Source organism: Monodelphis domestica, chromosome 3 (assembly GCF_027887165.1).
Source record: "Monodelphis domestica isolate mMonDom1 chromosome 3, mMonDom1.pri, whole genome shotgun sequence".
NCBI lineage: Eukaryota > Metazoa > Chordata > Mammalia > Didelphimorphia > Didelphidae > Monodelphis > Monodelphis domestica.
In genome coordinates this window covers 473,508,868-473,533,676 of record NC_077229.1, presented here as the reverse complement: position 1 = coordinate 473,533,676, position 24,809 = coordinate 473,508,868, and positions in this window count along the sequence as shown.

Here is a 24,809-nt window from a genome sequence, read left to right as displayed (position 1 = left end):
TGCTGATAATTCTCACTCTCCCATGTGCTTTCAAACTTGAATCACTCATTGTCTGTTGGGCATTCCAAACTGAATGTCCTGGAGACATTTCATCAAACTCAACATGTGCAAAACAGGATTCAATATCTTCCCCTTCTTCCCAACTCTCTCCCAAACTTTCTTATTTCCGTGGAAGGCATGGCCATTCTTTCAGTTCTCCAGGCTTGGAACCTTGACAGTTTCCTCTGCTCTTCACTCTCTCTCACTTTGTATCCATAATCAATAGCTAAATCCTTCTCTCCCCCACTTCCTTTAGGATAACCTCTCTTTTAATCCACTTTCTCTCTATTCTTGCAGTTCTTAACTTAGTTCAGGTCCTTATAACTTCTCACCTCTATAAATATAATGGCCTTCCAAGTGGTCTTTTTACCTCTTCAATCTTTCCACTTCAACCCATTCTTTGCCCTGCTGCTAAAGTGAATTTCCTTAAGTGTAGCTCTAGTCATGTACTCTCCTACTTTATGAACTCCAGCAGTTTTCTGTTGCCTCTAGAACAAAATCTAAACTCTGCTTTTAAAGCCCTTCACAACATGGCCCCAGCCTAACCTTCCAGATTCATCGTATGTTATTCCCCCTCCCCATATTCTGCAATCCATCTAGACTAGTCTGTTTCTTTTTTTCTGTTTCTCACATAATATAATCCATTGTTTATCTCTGCACTTTTGTGTTGGCTCTGTCCTGTGCCTAAAATTCAATCCCTTCCCATCTCACAGAATGGACTTTATGCTGCATGAATCTTACCTAGAACTTTTTATCAAAATTACCTTGTATTTAATTATTTGGTATTTATTTTTTATTATTGTTTTCATGGCTATTCTGTATATGTTTATATGTATATAAATATATACATTTAAGTATATATTTATTCACTTTAGTGTTTAGGTCTATAGGTATATATGTCTCTATCTCTAAAAAGTAAATTTCTTGTTAGTAGAAATTGTTTGATTCCTTGTACTTGTGTCCCTAGTGCCTAGCGCAGAGAGTACTACATAATAGGGGTCTAATAAAGTTACAAATATATATATATATATATATTTATATACATGTGCATCAAGAAAAATATGTGTACATATGCTAGAAAACTCAGTGAATAGAGTAAGGAGGACCTGAGTTTGAATCTGACCTTGGACACTTATTAATAGTGTGACTGTGAGCAAGTCATTTAACCTCTGTTTGCCTCAGTTTCTTTAACTATAAAATAGGGAAAACAACAACATATCTCCCAAAATTATTATGAGGATCAAAAGAGACAACATATGTAAAGTACACAGTACACAGTATCTGGTACATAAAAAGCACTAAATCTATACTTCACCTTCCTTCTCTTCTCTTCCCATGGATTTAACTTGAGAAAAACAATTATTTCCATAGTTTTATGCTATAGTCAAAAAAATTATCAAACTTTAATAACCAATTTATTATGGAAGTTTTCTTGGGGCCTCATGTGAAAGACCTTTTAACTATCAGCTTTTAAAAACACCAATATTATGCTTTTTCTGGCAATCAAGTCACTCAAAAAAATTCAGATTACTCAAAATATCTGCCCCATATTATCTGCTAAAACTTCGTATTTATTTTTGACATCTTGTACCATGTCAACGCTTTTCTATCATGTCATATTGTATTATGCCAGCTTACAGAGGGAAGAAGCCTAACGGGATGTGACACCATGCAAGTGACGCCGTGACATGTGTAATTTAAAAACTACACTGTTGTTGGAAGCAGGCACCTGCAATTAATTCAAATCTTGGAAATTCAAAATGAAATTGATGCACTCAACAAAAAAGGTCTGTGAACTACAGAATAAAGGAATTCTCTGCATTTTTATATATTGAAAGTGTGGCTTTTAGTAAATTTCATGTCCTGTCAATATTGTAATTATTAAGGTTCTGAGAGCAAAATACTACTTAAGGATATAATTGAGAATTTGTCCATTTTTACCCCCTAATATTTTGGAGATGGATCCCAAAACAACTGAAGTGGGAAATCATTAAAAGGAAGGTTGATCTCTATTTTGATATTTCAGTCACACACCTTACCTGCCCAGTATAAAATAAAGATGATAAAAATGTCCTTACCACTCACAGAACATCAGTGCACTATTGTTCTAGCAAAAAAAACAAATTAAAATTTTTTATCAGAAACAAAATCTCCAAAGAAGCACAGGGTACTTTAATCTAAAACTCAACTGTATCACAAATATCTGGATATTTTTATGGAAAAGGTATTCTTTCATTCTTAGCTATTTGATATCGGCCTCTAATTTTTATTTCACATTCATGTGTACACATACTATATAAGATTTTCAAAACAAATCTGAAAAAAGTATGGTGTAGAGTTTCATTACATATTTCAATTTTTTTTCTGGATTTATATACCTCTAAAAGACTTCAGTTCATTTTACTTTTGTGAATTATAAATTTATAAGACAATCTACAAAAACAAATGACAAAATAAATATATAAAATAAGATGCTAATAAAACCCTCAACATATTATAATAAAAGTTTGAATACAGTGTAAAATACAACTTTATTCTAAAAACTAAAAAAATCACATGCTTGGAAGAATACTTCTCTAATATTATTATAAGTACATAATTTGAATAAAAGCAACAATTAGCAGTATTTGCTAAGGAGAAACAGTGGGAGCATTCCCAACAAATACAGGGATGAAACAAGAATATCCACTACCCACAATTTGGAATGATCTTTGAAATGCTAGCTATATGAAGAACACACAGAGAAATTAAAAGCACAAATATGGAAAGGAAATTAGACTTATTTACAGATGATGTGTAAATCATTGAGGAAACTAAGATTATTTAGAATCTTTAATGAAAAGTAAGTTTGACTTGCCTTCTGGGAAGCACCACTTCTCAACACATTATGCAAGTGAGAAGATTTGTGAGTTCTGATGATGAAGTGCAATATGCAGAACCAAATGAACAATATACACAATGATTATAATAATGTAAATAAAAACAACTGGAAAAGGGATCAGAAACCACATTAAATAAAATAATCGCTTAATGGCCTTAGAAAAAAGGAGGTAGAACATTTTTTCTTTCTCTCATTGGTGGTGGTGTCCTTTAGATAACCTTGACTCTTTTTCTCTATTATGAGGTGAAATGTCTTTTAATGTAAAATCCAAAAGACTAAATTAATATAAGATTCCTTCAAAATTTCATTGTTCTTTTGGCAAAGAATAGATCAAAATTCATTTGTTGATTTAGCCTCACTATTTGTTAGAAAATAGCAAAATACTGTGTTTAAAAACCATTACATAGTCTCTGTATACTCAAGGCTTTTCAAAGAGTGTTATAACATATCCTGTCTGAAATTTTCCTTTTTATTACTCAAAATAAAAAAAAAATCATTCTGAATATTTAAGAGATTCTTACTTCCCTGCTTCTTTCCTTCTTTTCCTTTTCAGGACATTCTAGCACAAGGTTAGAAAAGAAGTACAAACTAAAATGTCTGATTCATACTGAGAGATATAATTACTTGATAGAAGCATACACTGAATTGGAATGGCCATGAAACTTATTGAGGGAATTCACAGCACAATTTCAATACCAATATCACAAATTACTTAAAAAAGCCTCAAACTGAATGCAATGAAACCTCAACAAGGATATATAATTTTTTAGCTATAAAATAAAGTGATTTCATCCTATGTAACCCTGCCAAGATTTGGCATCAATAATCTTGGTCCCTCTTCTTGCTTCTCAAAATGTTATAAAAATTCATGACTTTGAGTTTTGTATCACATATTTTCTACCACAGTTCTTATTCAGAATCAGTTTCTTTGATTCTTGTTAAGTTGCCTATATTAGTAATTTTCCCATATCTTGCAATTTATGAGAATTGTTTTGTTAGACAAGTGTTTCTCTTGTTCAAGCTGAATTGTTTCTCTCTACCAATATCAACTATTTGGATTATGAGCTCAATTGCAACACTACAATATACAGTATATAGTTTCCTTTTTTTTCCGCCTTGGAGTTTGGGAATCCGTGAAGATGCCAGTAACAGTAACTCTATTAAAATATACATGGTAAACAAAAAAAAATAAAGATAAACCCACAGTAACAAAAACAACACACCCACAACCCTCTTTGCCTTCAAAAAAAAAAGGAGAAAAAATAGTAATGACACTTCATTTCATTAAAGACTGTATAATATCACAGAATTTTATGACACTCATCTGAGTCTTTTCTTCTTGAGATTTCTGTAACTTTTTCTGATCTTTCTGATCTTTTTCTGATGGGCTTCTAATAACATTGTCCATGTGGCTTGGAAGCAACAGCAGGATGATAATTTATTCCCCAGTGCTACCTAGAAGCCCTGACATGGATCCAAGATTGGTGGCACCCTAATTTAAATAAAGACAAGAACCAGGATTGATCAGGTGGCATAGGGGTAGCACAATATGCTGTGAAGGGAGGATCCACTCCCTGATCAGGGCAGATCTGGTGTATTTCAAATGTAATTGGTCTCCAGGGAAAGTGTAAGTCACTCCTGTATACCCCTTTTCAGACCTTCTTAATGCTTTGCCAGCTGGAAGGAAAAGGGCCTTCATTGCTGGCCCTACAAAAGAAAAGGGGTATGCGGGAGAGAGGGACTGAAATTCTAAAAAGGAAAGTTGACAGCTGGAAAAATGAAAAGATAGACAATAATATAGTACATATGAAAGCATGAAGTCTACCATTAAAAAAAATGTAGCTGGATGGTCAGTAAGACAATTAGATCCTGTTCCCTAATTAAAAACACTAATTATATAAAGTTAAAGGGAATTAGCACAGGAACCTTGTTTTTGGCCAAGTCCACATCAAAATAGTATAAAATCAAAGCATGAATTTAATCTTCTGTGGCTTTGAAGAAATCATCGTTTCTGAAGTTTGGAACATCTGCCCAAGGCCCTGCAAAGTATTACAAGACACACAGGATGTTCAGAGCTTAGCAGTTGAACTTTAGAGAAAAAAACAAAAACATATCCTTCTCTTTTAAACTCCCTTTTCTCCCATCTGACCTGTGTGACTTATCGAACTATTTCATTCTATCAAAGATTCTATTTTTCCAAGTTCTCACTTCCCTTCTACTTGTTCATGTTTGTTAAAATACAAGAATTTCTTTAAATACTTAGTTGAATGTTGAAAACTATTATTTTATTCATCTTCAATGAGTACTTTATGCTCCTCCTTCTGAGCTCCTTAAATTTGATGTATAGTTCTGGATCCTTTATAGAATTTCAAATTCTAATGTCAAATGAAGAGTTTTACTTGAGTGAAAAAAATGTGAAGAATTAGATTTGGTAGAGATTTTTGATGTTCACAACTGGCCATCTGTAAAAAATAGACTCGAATACAGGACTACAATCCCCATGAGCCTTTGCTCCACTTCCCCAGAATGCCTTGTAATCTCACCTGGGCCGAGATCGAGAAGGTATTTAAGGTGATTCAAAGGCTTTTTTGAAGGCTCTCTCTTGGGTCTTGGACTTCCGTTTGGGGCAGATGTGGCTTTTTTTCATAATGTAGGTGAGGTTGTGTCTAGGCCACTCTATGGACTGGACACGTGTTTCTTATCCTGTATTTTCTTTAATCCTTAATCTTCAATAAACCTCTAAAAAAATATAATACTCCTTGCAGAGAGAAACTAATTTCTACCTGCCTCAGTCTCCCTGTCTCCCCTAAATTTTAATCTTTACACATCTGTAGATAAAACATTGCAGCTTTTTTTTTTTTTTACTGGAATCAGCTCATTCCTTTACACACCATGAAACTGAATGAGAAAAGTTCCTTTACAGTAATGTAAAAAAATATCACAACTACTTTCCTTTCAACAATAGACATATTCCTGGAAAGTTGTATACATTTTGGCTTTTGTAAGTGAATCCTATTCTCCCATTGCTTCCCATCCCAACTTCAGAGATCATTTCTGGTGGAAAAGCTAGGGAAGAAGTGAACACACTACTTTAGAGTTTGTAATCAGTATTGAAGTAAATGAATATTTGCCACAGGCAAGTGACCTGTGATCCAGTAGATTTCTCCAAGTGATCCATCATATAGCAATCCTTGATGATATGAAAAGATTGCTGTTTTTATAGGGAAAACCATTGATAGGGGAAGGAGCACTATATCTGCATTGTCTAAAAACGCAAGGAGACAATGGAGAACTGAGATGAATTGTAACAATGCCTATTTAGTAATGGGGGAAATTGTTTGATTTTCCTATGTTTAATCAGATTCCAATTTAATTCTGAACTTCTCAGGAGAATAAAACAATAGTTTCATAAACTGCTGCCAGTTTATACTTTTGTTAATGTGTAGTTAAGGATAGAAAATAGAATCATGATTTTATTGGTTTGGAGAGCTTCCACACAAGAGAACTTCCTCCACCAATTTGATTCTTCTTCCCAATTTATAGTCTTATGGATATTCTACTGGAAAAAACCTCCATGAACTGATGCAGAGTGAAATGAGCAGAACCAGGAGAACATTGTACACAGAAAGTGAAACATTGTGGAATAATCAAATGTAATGGACTTTGCTAGTAGTGGCAATGAAATGATCCAGGACAATTCTGAGAGGCTTATGAGAAAGAATGCTATCCACAACTAGAGATAGAAATATGGGAATAGAAATGCAGAAGAAAAATACATGACTTATCACTTGTTTATATGGGGACATGATTTGGAGTTTTGGTTTCAAAAGACTGCTCTAATGCAAAAATGAATAATATGGAAATAAGTATCAAGTTATAACATCCATATAACCCAGTGGAATTGCTTGTCAGCTCCAGGAGGAGGGCGTAGAAGAGGGGAGGGAAACATGTTTTGTGTAATCATGGACAAATATTTTTAAATAAAAGAAATGTTCTAGAGAATTAAGAGCTCCTATGAGTTATTTAGGGTCACATAGACAGCATCTATCAGAGGCTGAATGTGAACCCAAGCCTTTTTGACTTCGAAGGCAGATATCTATTCACTATGGCCATTGTCTCTATAATCACTGGATAAAACAAAACAAAACAAAACATAAAAATGTTAGTAAATCTTGTTTTAAGTCTTTCTGTTGATGGACAATTTAGAATATTCTTTTGTGTATGGAAACAAATACCTGTTCCATACCTGATTTACAATGTACATTGATATATTTCTATTCCCTCCTTTGAAACACCCTAGACAGAAGTCAGAATTTAAACATCAAGTAATTTTTCCTTGAGGTTCTAGGAGAAAAGAATCTGACCTAATTTAGTCAGGTTCCCTAAGTACTGAAACTTCTCTAGAAATATGATGTAGCACAGTGGCCTGTTTAGTGGAGAGGGAGATAGTTTAGTGCCACCAGATATAATTCAAGTATAAAATTCTCTCTTTTTTTCCCACCCTCCTGTTCCTCCTCTTTCTTCCTTCCTTCCTTCCTTTCTTTCTTTCTTTCTTTCTTTCTTTCTTTCTTTCTTTCTTTCTTTCTTTCTTTCTTTCTTTCTTTCTTTCTTTCTTTCTTTCTTTCTTTCTTTCTTTCTTTCTTTCTTTCTTTCTTTCTTTCTTTCTTTCTTTCTTTCTTTCTTTCTTTCTTTCTTTCTTTCTTTCTTTCTTTCTTTCTTTCTTTCTTTCTTTCTCTCCTCTTCCTATCTTCTCTCTCCTCCCCTCCTCTACACACACACACACACACACACACACACATATTTATTGTGGCAAATAATAAACTCCAAGGGAAGAAACTCCCTTTATTAATTTTTATTGTCATTTACTTTGCAATTTATTATCTTAAACAATTGCCTGAGGGGATGGGGGCTTGGAGAAATTAAGTGACTTACCTAAGGTTATATGACTAGACTATTTCAAAGGTAGACTTTGAACCACCCTTCCTAACTGAAACCAACTCTCTCTATCCATTATTCTATGCTATCAATATAAGAAAATATATAATCAAGTGATAGGTGCTAAATTATGTGCTATAGATGAGAAAATCAGCTTGTTTTTAGGACTTTTCCTCTTTTGGTAAAAATCCTTCAAGAATAATAATCAACTCCATTTTCTATTTTGAAAATTTGCCCATGCCCCAAATACATACTTATTCCAATCCAGATGACAAAAGATAATTCTCCCATTTATAAGCTTTCAAAAGTCACCTCCCTGAATAGCTGAAACTACCCCAAAGTTACTGTCTAACCTTATTGAACACGGTGCATCAATTAGGCAGCTTTCATGTCTCCCACCTATAGTGTTCATGGGTTGAAGGAGACCAGTAAAATACTTAATAATAATTACAAGCCTCCTTACAGCAGGGCTGAAGCAATATGTAACATTGTCTTTCTATCTGGAAGTAGCTGAACACCATATGACTACTCAAATTGCCTTTTCCTTCCCTCCTTGCTTTTTTACTTTTTTGTGTGCAAGACAAATGATTCCAGTCCTCTTGCTGAGAAAGCATGTAGTGAGTTGTAAAGCTGTAAGTCCAGCAATGCAGGCAATGCTCCAACCTTAATTTGCTAAATGTAGGCAGGAGATCATTTATTCCCCTCGAGTTGCACTTATGAAAGAAGTCTCATAAAAACTCCTTCCAGAATTGGAATATACTAAGCTTCCAGTAGAAGAATTACTGGATTTTCCACATATTTCAAATGCTAAGAGGACAGTATGAAATTGAAGAAAAAATACTCATTACTACAATTTTAATATCCTTGGAGAGGATGGGGTCTCCATTTGCCTCCAAACTCATTCAATCTACCTCTGCCTCCTCTCTTATTGACCTTGCTCTCTGCTGAGGAAAGGGGCCTGTGAAATAGAGTTGTGGTTCCAGCTGGTCATTCCCATGACACCGGCATTCCTATTGGAAACCATTTCTGGATCAGTGATATTTAAGAAATGCCTACCTCTGAGGAGAATGGGGCTTCCTTAACCAAAAAAGGTAGAATCTGGTATCAGGGAATGTCATACAGAGGTGTCTACTATGTAGAGTAGAAGACCTGGAGTCAGGGAGACCTGAGCTCAATTCTGCCTTAGACAACTAATAATTGTGCAATGGTGGGCAAATCACTACACCTGTTTGCCTCAATATCCTCATCTATAACATTGGGATAATAATAGCATATACATCAAAGGGTTGCTGGGGATTGAATGAGATGACATTTGTAAAGTGCTTTGTAAATACTCAAACTCTCTATAAATGTTAGCTATCACTACTATTACTATTGGTTTGACTAAAATTAACCCCACTAATAATAGTTCACAGTTGAGTCAACAAATCAAATTCATAAATAATTTTTTTTTATCTTGTATGCTGAGCACTGTGTTAGGAACCAGGGGAGACATAAGGCTATAGAAGAGGCATGGTTTCCACCCTCAAGGGGTTTACAGTCCAGGAGGGAGAAGAGAAACTAATACAGAGAGCTTCAATACACAATATTATCAGATACTTGCATTTGGGAATTACAAAGAAAGCCTTACTTGTAATATATAAGTGGAGATGTCCTGTAGAAGGAGTTGGTGATCTTGAACTCTGAAGAAAGGAAGGTTAAATATATTTCTAGTCTTGGTGTTATCTTCATCTTTCCCCTCACTGTCCCCTCTTTCATCTGATGCATCACCAAAACCAGTAGATTTTAAATCTACATACTATCTCCCATTAATTAATTATACATAACATTAATTGATAATACAATTACAGTAGCCACTTTAGAATTCTCCCTTTTCCCATTTTTTGATGTATCTGATGCATCCTTCATCTTGTATGTATACATGTTGTTCTCCTTTTTTTTCCTAAAGAAGACCAATAACTTCATAAGGGTAGTGTATACTTATGTGCTGATCTCTTTTAAGATCCAGAAGATCAGTTTTGTCTGTGGGACAGGATATCTCCACTTACCACCAACTCAGTGTCTGTGTGTGTATTTGTATAAGTATATATAATATAAATTATGTATATATATATATTCCAAAAGACTTTGACTAAAATTATAGAAATTTATATGGTAAATTTTAAATAAAAATTATATATATACACACACATATTGGAGTTTTGATGAGAATATTAGAAGAGAACAGCCAGGTTTCCATAAATGATATTTTATTTGGTATCATAATGGTACTAAAAGTCAGTCATTAGGTGAATTGACAATCATTTGTTAAATTCATACAAAGTTCCTGGCACTGTGTTAAGTGAAATGCAAATACAGACAGGAAGATAGTCCTTGCCCTCAAGGAGTTTGTGGGGAAAGACAACACATAAAAGAAAAATTTAAAGGGTGGGAGGGACTAGTAAAGAGAAGGGCCAGTTTGGGAACCCTCCTTAAATGGAGATTCTGGGAGAATCCATTCAATCAGAGACAGATTGGCCACAGGGCTGGGGGGTATTTCCAATGTAGAGTACTTTCAGTGTGTGAAATCTGAGGCTGGAATGAGCTTCCAGGATGAAGAGGTTTCTGGGGTATAATAGAAAAAGTTGTGTAGCCTGGAGAGGAATGAAAGATGAAGAGAATACTATATGTTTTTGTTTTTTTTTTTAACTACAAAAATAGTTGATTAGACAAAGCAAAATAACTCCTTAAAACATCTCTATCACTAATGTGACTCCAATGTATATAGCTTTACACATGACTCCTTAAAAGATAAGACAGTATTCACAAGCTTGACTTACAACCCTTTTAGCATCAATATATACTGGGTTTTGGAGGCGCCTCTTCTCTAATGCTACTGATTCAAGTCTCCACGGGTTTCATTTCGTCCCCCAGCACTGTTAAGTGGCAGTGACTAACATTGAATTCCACTTAAACATTTAATTCAATCCTTTTTTCAAAGGGATATTTGTTTAAGAAGATATGAAAGTGGGAAGTAGAATACTCTACCCGATTTTGCTTTGGTTTCTGAGGACTTAACTTAGCTCAGGACCTGCATAACATAGGCTCCATCAAATTCATGTCCAAATGGGAGGTGGCTCTCTAATGAGTTCTACTGCAGAGCGGTGCTGAAGGTCACTTTCTTGATTCTTAGGAGAGTGATGCTAAGCTCACAGGAAAATTCATCTGGAAGTCTGACTCTTGCATGCCTGGAGGCTATTTCTCCAGACCTTTTGAAACTCCCAAGGTCAGAACCTCCAAATCAATCTCTTCCACCTAGAAAGTATGAAAAAGTAGAGTGAAGATTGAGGTCTGTCTGTTTCAGAGGATCGTGTATTAGCCTTTGTAGGGAAAGTCCAAGACTTTCTCCATGACAATTTTGTCTATAACAGGACTCCAACACAAGATTCAAGCTAATAGTAGAGAACACAAAGAGAAAAAAAAGTCAATGTTCTGTTTGTTAGTTCTTTTGGAATAACTCCAAATTCAAAGAATGTGCTCACTTAGTGATAAGCTGGTCTGGATCAGTTATAGAATATTTCCTTAAATTTGGGTCCTTTCGAAGGTTCTTCATCATATCATAGGCTCCAATGTGTAGCCATCCTCACCTCTCCACGTTGGGAGATTCCTTCCTTCGGCAATGTTTCTGTGCATGTGCTATCCCTATGTCATCCATATTAAGAGAGATCGAGAAATAAGGACAGAGAGGGGCAGGGACAAAGTCTGAGAGCAATTGAAACATTTACATCCTGAGGGTATAGATTCTGGAGCAAGCATGGATTCCTAGTATTCTTCTGAAAGTAAATGCAGAATTGAACTGTGTCAAAGAAGGGAGTTATCAAGGAGGGTCCTGGAGTCAAAAGAATGTTTAAGAAGAGAAGAAATGAGTTGAAAGAACTACTTCTAAGAGACTGACTCTTTATCCACTTCCTTTCCTAGTGCCTTTTTATTCACAGACACTATAATGTAACATACCATTTTGTGATTCAAACATTTATAATAAATTGAATTTTACTTCAACTACAAAGAAGCCAGAGATTACTTAGCAGATAGATAATTTGACACAGAGCAGTTGTGTTGAAACTCAGAACTTTTTATCTAAAATAAACTCTCGAAAGCTGAGGAGGAAGGAACCCTGAGAATATTAGGGGTCATTATGTCACTCCACCTCCTCCAGTCTAAAAACCAAATAATGATCAAACAGGCTTTTACAAATTGGTAACATAGATGATATAATAAATACTAACGTGCCACCTCCTAAATTAGGACTACTCTGATCCTATCAGTTGCTAGTTCCCTTTCCCCACCCCAGAAATTTGAAAACAAAAATGTGATTTTGTGTGTATGGGATATTTTTTAGTGGCCTAAAACTCCTCCCCCTATATAATGTAAAGTCCTTCACATTATCAATGTCTGTTGCCCTGTTCTCTTTGCAGCCCCAATATAAAGAGTGCCTGGCAATTAGCAGACACAACAAATGCTTATTGATTCAATGAATAATAATAGCTAACATTTATATAGTGCTTACTAAGTGTCAGGCATTGTGCTAAGTACTTTACAATATCTTATTTGATCCTCACAACAACCCTTTGAGGTAGGTAGTACTATTATTCTCATTTTACAGATGAAGAAACTGAGGTAGAGATGAAGTGACTTCCCCAGTGTCACACTGCTACAAAGTGCCTCAAATAAAATCTAAGGTCTTCTGGTTTTCAGACCATGAGTTCTATCTATTGTATCAGCTAGTTGCTCCTAAATGAGGCAAATAAAGGAGTATATACATAAACAAAAATAGATGAATTCTATAGGTTGCCTATCAGATTGTATGTTTTTGAAGATTAGCAGTCTTTCTTAACATATGATCAATTGCATTTTTATGTAATGTTATTCATTGTTTACCGTGAACATTGCTTCATGATTTTTTTCTAGAAGAATGTATTTATGGTATTATTATGATATTATGATATATAGATATTAGGCTTCTGCATAATCCATAAATCTTTGGACTCATACTTTCCTTATTCCTGAACCACATTTCCCAACATATTTTTTCATCTCTGTTCCCTATTCACATTTTTGCACTAAAGTCACTGAATATACCAGTATATGTTGATTTAATTTGGGCATCTTATCAGTTCTTCCTAGAAGTTCTTTAAAAGTTCATATTTTATAAGAGATGATAATGTACAAAGTATAGTTATTTTCATGGCAGTTTCTTAGCAAATATCTTATGATCAAATGTCTTATGAAGTGATGTTTTTGTTACTTTTGGACATATGTCAGAGCCAACCTCACCAGTTTCTTTATTTGTCTCATTCATTCATTCATTCATTCATTCATCAAGCCTTTCTTTATCAAGTACCTTCTATATGTCAGGCTCTGTTTTAGATGTCAGGATTACAAAGAAGGAAACAGGGGGCATTGGAGGTTCAAGAGCAAAGTTTCAGTGCACTAAAATCTCCAGATCTTTGTGGTTTAGAAAGCTTACCTTCATTATGTGCTTTTGGAAGTAATTTTTGAACCCAGATTTTGAACCTTATAGTCATCACTCTCAAATTTCATCTTATTAAGTTCAAGCCATCATTCTAATGTCAACAGTTCTTGAGTCCTAACTCTGTCATCCTAAGTGTTAGTTATGCTTTCCAAACTCATGTCATTTACAAACATGAAAAATAGATTTTGTGTTCTTTCATTATTTTTGCTCTTAATTTGAACAGTACAAGACTAGGGACAGATTTCTGGGATATTCCTCTAGAAGCCTTTCTCTTTGTTGCTGATATTGACTTATTAATGTAGAGCAGACACATTGGGTCAAGTAATTCAACCAACTCACGATCTCCTTAACTGTAATATAATCCATTTCATATGTTTTTATCTTATCCATGAAGGAAGAGGGCATAAATTTTTAAATGGTTTGATAAAGTAAAATATAGATATACCCTTTCTTTAACATTCTCATGATCTATTGTTCTAATAACCTTGTCCAAAAAAGGGGGAAAAAAGGAGATGAGCTAAACTTAGTATGACTTATTCTTAGAAAGCTATATTGACCCTTTCTAAAAGCTCACTGATGATCCTTACGACATATTCTATAATTTTCCAGGGATTAAAGTCAAACTTAATGAGCTTTAGTTTGTAGACTCTAACCTATTTCCTTTTTTTTTTTTGACAATTGGGTCAATAATTGACTTTATAATCCTGTGGCTCCTCTCCTATAGTTAATGATCACTGATAGTATCTCTGTGAGCCTCAGATCACAACGCTGGATAAAACATGGCCTTGGTTTACCCAAGAAGCATGTCCAGTGACTCTTTTACCAGAAGGGAGCATCACCATCAGCCTTTCCCATTAGGAAAAGACAATACTTCCTCAAGAATGCCAACACATTGTATATTCTGTAGAAGCCTATGCCTAAGGGGTTTGCTCAGGAATGCAGGTTTTCCAGGTCTCTTCATCTGAACTCATTGAAAGACAACTCTGTATTTACTTATTTTATTATCTCCTCACTATATTTCAGTTTGTTGTCATTCTTTTTGTTCTATCTTTTCCAGTCCAAATGGTCTCCTGAGCAGATAAAAAGGGAGTAAGAGAAGAGATTGATATTTTTGCCTTTTTTCTGTTGCCAGTTGGCATTGCTACTCTTTTTTCTCTGATATTGTATTTTTCCATGGATAGATAAGAAAAAAACAAACAGTAGCCCCCCCCTCTTCATTTTTCTTGACCTTAGCATTTATGACAAACCTCAGCACAGTGTGAGTTTTATTAGTCCTGATACTATACTGTTTTTGTATTAATCTTCTGCTGCCTTTCCATGATACATATATAATATATATGCATGTATGTATGAGTTAGTTGATTAACTTCCTATGCATCTACCTCTTTCAATAGCTTGTCCCTTTATCATTAGATTTATCTCTGATTATGTCATTACATAGGACCATGGCAAAGGAGCTTCAATTGTTGGGATGGCAGGTCTAGATCTCCCTCTTCCCTTTTTAAAAGTTTTATGAGACCGGAAACAATTGTTGATTTTAGATACTTGGGAAATAAAAAATGAAAAAACTAGCCATTTGTCTATAAAAGAGGAATGTGAAATAAGTCATTTAAATGAACCACTTTACATTAAAAATGCATCTATCAACTTTGTTGTAAGTATTACTTGATTATAGCCATACATACAGTGTATCCACAAAATACAATATGACTGAAGCAATGTGACTGACTTCTCAGGCCACCTTGATAAGATGTTCTTGTTACTTTATTGTGCCATGTATGTGACTTGGACTATTTGTAGAAAACATCACTGTTGAGTAAAGAATACATAGTGGATGGTGCTCCTGCTCTTGGCTGTAGAGTATGGCAACATCTGCAACATATCAGCAGTTTTGTCAATATACAAATTATCTGTTGGAACCAGTGGAATTTTTCTTAAAAGGCTCCCAGTGAAATACCATGACAAATAGGCACACTCTAACTTCAGCCTACTCACTAAATGTTTTATTCTTGGCATTTATAAATGCTCATTAAAGTTGTGCATTCTTGAGAAAATTCCGGTTTTGAAAGATAATTTATAATCTTTATCATTCCTTCCTTTGGGTACATTAACCTTTGCTCCTGACCAGCTGAAATAAAGTATTCCAAAGAAAAATGTCAAAAAATATTTAGGTCCAAACAAGTATTTCTTTAAATGGGAATTATTTGAAAAGTGGAGATCCCCATTTACGAAGTCCATGAATTTAAAGTATCTAGTAATAACAGGTCTGCCTTTCTTACTCCAAGTCGGGAGCTCCTTTGGAAATGGTATCCTGCCAAATTGCCACTGCAATCATACTGTGCACCCTCATGCCCATGTCAAAGCACCAGCCCAACAGGGATGGGCAACAGTGTAATTTGGGAGAGCTGCCTGCCCCATCTTCCTCCACTCTTCCTGAATCACCATTAGTTATTCAGTGTGTCAACTGCTCCATTTTGGGGAATGTGAAAAGAAGGGGGCTTCGAGGTCCTAATAATTACAATGTACTTCCCTTCACTTAACACCCAGGCTTCATTCCCTTTCTACTGATCCATGTCTGAAGACAATGGGAACTGTTCCCATGTCAGTGTTGTGCATAAAGAGGGCTTGTCTTTTTTTCAGTGCAACTTTTAGTTAAAGCAAGATTCCATTTACCTCTGTGATTTACAACCTGTGATATTTACACAAGATGTAGCATTTTAACCATCACCCTTCTACAAATTACCCAGAATGGTGGGCTAAAATAAGACTCAATCATTATTCCTCTTGACTAAGTCACACTATTTCCTTTTTTTTTGTTCATTTCTTAGTATTTGAAAAGAAGGAAGGAATATAGTATGAGTGAGTGAGTGTATGTATGTGTACATCTGTTTGTGTGTGTGTTGAAGTGGAATGGTTTTTAGGTCAGATAACTGTGGGTGACAATTTAGATTGGGGTTTCTTACCTTTTTACATTTTTTTGTATGGACCTCCCTGGTAGCCCAGCCAAGTGAAGGGACCCCTCTAGACTTTAAAAAATGTATAGAATTACATAAAGTTACAAAGGAAACCAATAATATTCAAATACAGTTATCAAACTAGCTTTTAAAAGCCAAATTCAAGGGCCCATCTTAAGAACTTCTGAAAACTCCTGAATTCTAAACAAAAGTTTATATTGTTTTGGAGTAGGAGAACTATACAAGGTAGACTTGGAGTTACAACTTTTCTTTATTTAAAGCAGTTGGTTATTTAATCTGGTAACAATTAAGTGCTCTGTAAACAGAATTGAATAGAAATCCTCTTTTTCCAATCTTCCTCTTCATCCATCTGTCCATCCATCCATCTATCCATCGCCCAGCCAGTAGGAGGTGAAGGGACCACTTGAAATGCATATGCCTTCCTTGAACTTGGTATTCAGGTAAATGGGTGTTTATTGTTTATACAATGAGTGAGCATAATATGAGAAGAGAAATAATTAAATAATTGTGAGCCCTGGTTCATATGAAAAAGTTGTGATAAAAGGAATATGGTCCACAGAGGTCCTGATGCCGTGTTCTAAAAATGACTCGCCTTAAGGCAGTGATCCTCACTGTGAAGCTAGTGAACTGCATGCAACTCTTAACAAGTGGTTTGTGGCTCATTACGGAGTGATTTACTACATGGTACCCTGTGTGTGCTTCTAGGTTCCCCTTATAAAGTGGCTTCAAATAAAATCTGTTGGCTGTTCCCTCTGTGTCTTCAGCCAGGGAATGGGGCTGTTCTAGTCACAAAGATGGAGCACCTAGGACCCCAAGGCAATGCCTTAATTTACCCTGGTAATAATGAGGGATGAAGGCAGGCACACACCATCCCTGTAAGTGGTTAAAAAGAGTTGTAAATGTAAACATTTTACACAGGCAGTAATGGAAGAGGGAACTGAGCTACTGAAGTAATGGGGGTCAGCAGGCTTATGTTGTTAGAGGGTCCCCTCAGAGGAATGATGAATCTTAAAATACATGTAACTTTATCACATTGTTCCAAAGATCAGGAGAGAGGGAAATGGAGTGTGTGTTCTCATGGAACACGGAGAGGAAAAAACAGCCAAGCACAAACTGGCTCTCAAGTGAGAAGGCTTCTGTTTTCTCATATTTTTCTTGAAGCAGGAAATTACCCTTTCAAGTTATTTCTAAAAGTTGCCTGTATATGGATGGCAAATAAGGTTTAGATCCTCCTCCTTATGTTGCTTTTTTTTTTCTGAGTGGAAAAATGATTAGTTTAATCTCAGAGGCACTGGTAGCATTGATTGTACATTTTTGACATCCCCTCTGATCTCACTATTGGACCTCTAGCACATCTTCTTCAAAAGATACCTCATTTTCATTTTCAATCAGCCTCTCAACACGATTTTTCACATAGGCTTCCTTCACACCGCTAATTTCACTTTAGAGCCGGCATCCTATCACACATCCCTGGGCTTGCTGTGCTAACACGTTTTAACATGATTAGCCTTGATTAACATAAGAAAGACAAAGCTACTGGAACCATACACCTCTTAATTTGCCAAAGCTCCAAAGTGGGACCTTAGCCCTTGAAATTGGACAGAATGACCCAGTAGAGACACAGAATACATGAATAGGAAAACTGGGCACTTTCTCTTCAAATGGAAAGCCTGTCTATGTAATTGTTCTGTGTGTATATGTACTTACCTTGTGTTACAGGTCAAACCCTGACACAACAAATGCCATTACATTGAAACTGAGTGATAAAAACATTTTTTCCCCAGACTTCAGGCAATGGCTCATTTATTTTGAGCTATGATCAATACAACAATACAATAAAACTGTGGTGAAATAAAAGGATTTGGATGTCCCTTTATAGTCCTAACAGGATTTAATCTCTGCTGTAATCTTAGTAATAACATCTTGTCAACTCCATGTTTATTTGTTCATAAATTTTTCCATCTGCCCATTCATCCATTTATTTATCCAACAAATACTTATGAAGAATCAAATACTGGAGCAACGCATGTGAAAACTACAAAGAATTAAAACAAATACACACACTGGCCCCTGTCCTCGGTGATTTCATCATATAGTGATTTCAAAACCATATGATTATTTTTAATACTTCACTTCCCATTGAATTACCCATGGTGAAAAAATTCATCACCAAGTGGCCAGCCTACTGCTGATGAGCCTTGTTTAAGCCCCTGAGATCATCTCCATTCCGGAATGAGGCATCAGAGTAAGGTCTTGTGTAGGATGTATGGAGATCTGAATTACTGGAGGGAGTTATCACAAACCGAAGTCACAAGGACACTGGTGTGAGCATTCATGAAAACTTGAGTATGAAAAATTACAGTAAAAAAATTAATTAATTTATTTTTAAGGCAGTGATTGTTTCACAGACTAAAACCAAGGAAAAGATCTTGCTTTTGGCCCATTTTATCAAGTTAAAACTGCAGATGTCTTAGAATGCTAGAGATAAATGAAACTTTGGAAAAACAACATGCTTATTTTCAGCTTAAGAAACGGGCCTGGAAAGGTTAAAGTGATTTGCCCAAGATCACAAGGTAGTTGGTAACTGAAGTGACAAATCTTTTAATTCTCAGTCTATTGCTTTTTCCAGCATATCACATTATCTCCCATCTCTTACTTTTTGGGGATGGGGGAAGTTAATGCTTCCTTCACAGTTTTCTGTTGTAACACAACTTGACAATCTTCTTTGACTTCACTACTAATTTTTTAATACTTCCTCCTAATCTCTTAGTTCATGGTTTCCAAAACCAGACTTGACTTTTCTTCGAATCTCCCCACCACCACCCCCTAGTTAAATCTTGTGAGTTTCAAAGATTAGGTTTAGTTCAATTGAAATGTAGTGGTTATTCAAACCCTTGAGTTTTGCCAAATGGTCTGGAATAAGCTTCCTCACAAGGTTCCTGATGATTCCTGACTTTAGCCAGTCTGGGCATATATCCAAAACTGATTCCTCTTTCTTAGTGTGTGTTTTAAGTTCATACTTTAAACTCTAAATAAAAAAGGAGAAATCTCCCAAAATAAAAACTTTAAGTTTTAAAATAGCTATGCATTAAATCCTGCAGTAAGTTCAGTTTGGTATTTCAACAGAGGCTTGGCATTAAAGAGGAAAAAATCACATAGAACATCAGAAACTTATTTAGAAGACCTGATAGAGGCAATATAGTCGAAAAAACATTGACTCTTTAAAGATGCAGAGAAGGTGGGTTCAGATCCCAGCTCTTTTGTTCATTTCCTGTATGACCTTGAGGAAGTTACTTAAAAATTTTCAGCCTAAATTTTCTCCTCTGTGAAATGGGACTAGGTTCTTCCTGCCTTTAGAACTGTGGTGTTATGTAACATCATGACTTTTCTCTATTGATATTTATTTGAAAGTAGTGATCATCAAAACAATATAGTACTGGCTAAGAGAAAGAAGGGGAGATCAATGAAATAGACTAGGGGTAAATAACCTCACCAAACTAGTGCTTGATAAACCCAAAGATCCCAGCTTTTGGAATAAGAACTCACTATCTACTGATATTTATTATTCATTGGTACTTGATCACCAGTGAATGAACTGACTTCTAATTTTGTGTAGTGATAAAAATGAAGGAGGAAGCAAGAGATGAGATAAGGGAAAAGTTACAATTTTGGGAATTTTTCTTCCCTGGGAATGCAGCTTCCACCACTCATCTTGGCATAGTTTCATCCCAATTTTTAGCTATCCAAAAGCATGAAAAAAAAACAGGAACAAATACTTCTTTCTTGTGCCTCCACTGCAAAATTCAGGCACAAATAAAAGAAAGATGAGGCAAAATTGTTAATGCAAAGTGCCAAATAGAAAACTCTTTTGTAAATGTTAGAGAGGACTTGGAGCTTCATGGCTCACAAATTTGGAGGGGCACTAGTATGAGGGATAAATTGCCACGTGTAGTCTGTTAGAATTTTTTACATCTATTAGAAGAAATATGTAGATTACAAAAGTAGTTCTTATTCAGATCTGCAGAGTTCTGCTTATACAGACACTTAATAGATAAGACCAGTCACACGGGTTCTCATATTGGCAAGCTTAGTTATCAGTTACTTTGCAATGCAGTATGAAGTCATTGGATTTATCACAGTAATATTCTTCTTTATTTTATACAGAGCATGCAGGTCTCATTATGTCTGTGTTGATGGCTTTGTCATGTCTGCTGATGACCCGAATTCTTTTTGCTGTATCTTGGACTTTTGTGGCTTTAGTGACTGTAATAATTAGAGATGGAACAGAGCATCAGATGCCATAAAGCATGGGTCCACGATGAATTAACAGTTTGCCTAATAAAGGACCAAAAGGTTGTCTGAATTGATCAATAGCATTTCTTAGAACTCTGAAAGTAATGTTAGTAAGGGCTCTCCTTGGTTCTATAAATTACAAGAGTGAATCCATTCTGCTCATCTTCACCCTCTAATTTGGAATGGAAAAACCTCTTGTGCATAAACTGCCTTTCCTGAATCTAACAAAATTAATCCAGAAGAGACGTGGGAATGCGTAGCAGCTTTTTTCAAGTTTTGTTGTTAATTAAAAAAACAATTATCAAGGATTTCTAATTACTTTATAAGTACTGTATAGCCAGTACCTGCTCCTCAGCAAATTAGTAAGATAATGCTTGAAACATCTTATTAAACAGAATTACTCCTTCTCCTCCTCCAGATTCACACATCTACTTAATAGTCTTCTCTTCTCCTCTTCTTGTGCAACACCTCTGTGAAACATTTATATCCATTAAGTTATCTGACTGTTATTACCATTGTGCATTAGCTTCCAAAGGTTTTCTACCCAGGATCCTACAGGGCTGGGGAAGAAGGGAAACTCTTTAGAAACTCCTTAAGTACATGACCTGTTGGAGTGGGATGAAATGAATCACTAAGGGGATAGTGGTTAAAGCAGATGTTCCCAAACTTTTTCCTCTAAGAACTCCTTTACATAATATATATTGAGGACTGCCCCCATCCCACAACAAGAGCTTTTTTGGGAGGGTGATCTATAGCTATTGATAATTACCCTGTTATAAATTATATATTTATTGATATATGCCTTTATATATAATTTTTAAATTTATTTTTAGCCTATTTATTTATAACTTATAATTTTTTATAATTATTAATAATTACAAATGATAAAAATAGTTTTGATCTTATGTATATTCTTAAAGTTCTCAGATACCAGAGGAGGTTCCTTCCTATATTGAAGTGTGAGAGATGTTGGGCAAAAGTATTGAAATGTAGATTTTTAAAAATTAGAATGGAGTGGGAAATGAGGGGGTATATGTGGGCAGAGGATGACAAGAACTGGAAAACTAATAATGAGTTTGGTAAAATACTGGTGAAATATTGGAAGTCTTTGAAAGGAGATGCAGGGGGCAGTAGATTGAGAGCCAAGTCTAGAGGTGGGAGATCCTGGGTCCAAATCTGACCTAAGATACTTCCTAGTTATGTGACCCTGGGCAAGTCACTTAACCCCCATTGCCTAGCCTCTACCACTCTTCTGCTTTGGAACCAATGCACAGTATTGATTCCAAGATGGAAGGTAAGGGTTTAAAAAAAAGAAGGAAAGGAGAAGCAAGGTGACAAATGGCTATATTCTTATTCTCAGTTCTATTTGAAATAATTTTTTAGCAGAATAGAAAGAATATTGACTTCATGAATAAATGAAGGAATCAATAAAAATGCATACATTAAACATCTACTACATGTCAGCTACTGTGCTAGGGATATAAATCAAAGTGAGATAGTCCCTGTCTTCTAGATGTTTACATTCTAAGAGGCAGTAACATTATTTATGAGGGGAGTGGTGACCAAGAGAAAGAGTTTATATTTGTGGAATTTTAAAGATGGCCTTTGGAACCATAAGGTAGTGGATTTTTATACCCTTCTCATAGGTAAAGGTAGAACTGATTTGAATTCAAAGCTATTCTTGTACTAGATTTGGTGTAATTCTGGGTAAATAACTCTACTGGTTCTGCTTCAACTTGCTTGCCTCAGTTTCCTAATCTGTAAAATAAGAATGATAATAATAATAATATCTAACTCCTAGAGTTATTGTGAGGATAAAGGACAGTAATATTTTAAAAATATTTTGTAAAACTTTAAGTGCCATATAAATACTAGTTATTTTTAAAACATCTATTTGTCATTATACTTGACAAAGTGCTTCATATTTATTTTTACTTTAGGCAAATAAATCTTCATGTATATTCTGTCCCTAAAGTTTTTGATGGGGAGAGAGAGACAGAGAAAGAAAGTGAGAGAGAGAGAGAGAGGGGAAGAGAGAGAGAATTGTACTATTGGAGAATTATTCTATTAATGAATTTAATGACATCTGAGCAAATAAATGTAAATCACAAGTTGGAGAGGGGCTATGATTATTTCTGTGGGAAACATTCAGTTTGAAATCTAACATCATATTTTGCTTGAGTAATTATAGCAATAAGAATGGTAATGGAATTAAGTAAGACATATTAAAGGTTTTCTGGATCTTGTAAACTTTCAGTGAACCTTAAGATGAATCTATTTTTCACTTAGTATTATTATTATTACTATATTGCATGCTCAGAGACAATGAATCACTATAGTTATCATGCCTTTTTGGGTTTATTTTTAATTTTTAAAATGACATTTTAGGGATATAGGTCAAGCTTATTATTCCTGTTATATTCAATAGGAAACTGAAGTACAATCACTTGAGTAAAATCATAGCATCAATAAACTGGCCTGGGTGAAATCTCAGGCTTCCTCTTCTCCATACTTCAACTGCAGTAATTAGTCAACCATGCATCTTTCCTTCTGTTTATATCTTGTATATATCATCACAGTCTAAAGATGCTCTGAGGCCAAATATGCCAATAAGCAACTTTTCAAGAATGATATTTTCATTTTTAGCATGGATTGGTCATGGGTATTTGTGATGTATTGGTGAAGCTATAGAAACCCTTTGCATCTGCAGAAACAACATAAAATTCAACCAGAATAAATGGCATCATCCAGAGCCTTAGTGATAAAGGCACAAGTGATACCAACCCCCACAGCGTTGTGTGTTATTTTGTAAACTGTAAAGCTGTATGCAGATGTGAGTCATCACTGTTATTATTGTTACGATAGTGTTTTTCCACATTTAGAATGGGTATGGAAAATTTAGAAAGTGTTCCGGAAAAAAAGAATAAAAATAACTAAATGGTTGGAAAATAAAATTCTGAAACCAAGTTAAAGGAGCTGGGAATGTCTAGCATGAAGAAGAGAAGATTGAAGAATAATTTAGCAATTGGGCTTGTTGTATGGGATTTTACTAGGTACAGGAAATCCTGCAAACCAGGAAGTCATGCAAGGCAAACCAGGAAGTCATGGAGAGCAAAAAAGATTCCAGAAGGTTGGGGAAGAGAGACTGTCACTTTTCCCTAACAGTCAAGAGAGAGCCCAGAGGGTTTTTAGTCTGGTTTTTCTGTGGTGGACCCAGAGAGTCAATGATTCCCTTTCCTGGGGGCCTTCCTTGAGATTCTGCCTATTTCTGCTGCTGCTGCTGCTGCTGAGTAGTGGATGTTCAATAGACTATCGGTGACTTCCTACTGAGATTGCTGATTGACCCAAAGAAGGACTCCAGTTGTGTGAGTTCTACTTTGGCCTTGTTCTTGTCCTTACCAAACCCTCCCTAATCTTAATTAATAATTTAAGTAGTTAGTTTAGAACAGTTATAGGAAGTTATAGGGGTTTAATCTCTGATTTGTGGTTAAATTATTCCCTGAACCTCTTTACCTTCTCCCTTTAGTTTAATAAACCTTTTATTTTGTTATATATTTATAGTTTTGAATCCTTATTTTAATTCATCTATTTCAGGCTCAAGTATTATAAAATAATCTTATTTTTACTCAAGTTGAGTCAAGAAGCATTTTTTTTAAACACCAATGGTGTGCCAGGCAATGGGAATACAAAGAAAGGAGCAAAGGATCTCTGTCCTCAGGTCACACCCAGTCCAATGAGGGAGGCAGCAGAGAAATAAGTATATATAGACAAGATATATGACGGATAAATCATAGATAAGCTGAGGAGGAAGGCTAAATAAGGATTAACATTAAGAAGGATGAAGAAAATCTTGCAGAAAGTGGAATTTTAGGTTAGACTTGAGGGAAGCCCTGAAGATCAGGAAATGGAGATGAGTTTGGAGAGAACTCCATATAAGGAGGGGAGCCTTTGAAAATTCAGAGTCAGGCGAAGGAGATGGATTGTTTTTTATTATGAGGAACAGTAAGAGGGAGGAGGGGTATGTAAAGTGTAAGAAAACTAGAAAAAAATTGTCAAGGTGCTCGAGTTCCAGAGTTTATTGAATGAAGATGATTCTGTGTGTGAATGATCAGACTTACCTTTAGAAGATCAATTTGATAGTTTAGTACAGGGTGCATTAGATTGGAGAGAGCCT